Below are 378 nucleotides of genomic sequence, written 5' to 3'. Positions count from 1 at the left end.
TGCAGTAATGGGGGACACAACACAAGAACTTGTCCCAAACCAAGAAAGGGATCAAAGAAAAATGGTGCAAGCACAAGCCAAACAAATGATAGCCAACCAAGTGAACCAAGGGGTAGCCAACCAAGTCAAACAAGTGGTGGAGTGCCAAACCACTCAAATCAAACAAGCCAACGAGGAACTAGGCAACAAAGAGGGAGTCATCTTGGTCTTAGAAGAGGCCGTGGTGGTGGTCTTGGCCGTGGTGATGGTCTTGGCCGTGGTGGTGGTAGAGGCCGTGGTGATGGTCTTGGCCGTGGTGAAGGTCTTGGCCGTGGTGATGGTCTTGGCCGTGGTGGTGGTAGAGGTCGTGGTGATGGTCTTGGTCGTGGTGAAGGTCTT

The sequence above is a fragment of the Triticum aestivum genome, chromosome 2B (assembly GCF_018294505.1).
Source record: "Triticum aestivum cultivar Chinese Spring chromosome 2B, IWGSC CS RefSeq v2.1, whole genome shotgun sequence".
NCBI classification, from domain to species: Eukaryota; Viridiplantae; Streptophyta; class Magnoliopsida; order Poales; family Poaceae; genus Triticum; species Triticum aestivum.
Note: the sequence above shows the minus strand (reverse complement) of the source record.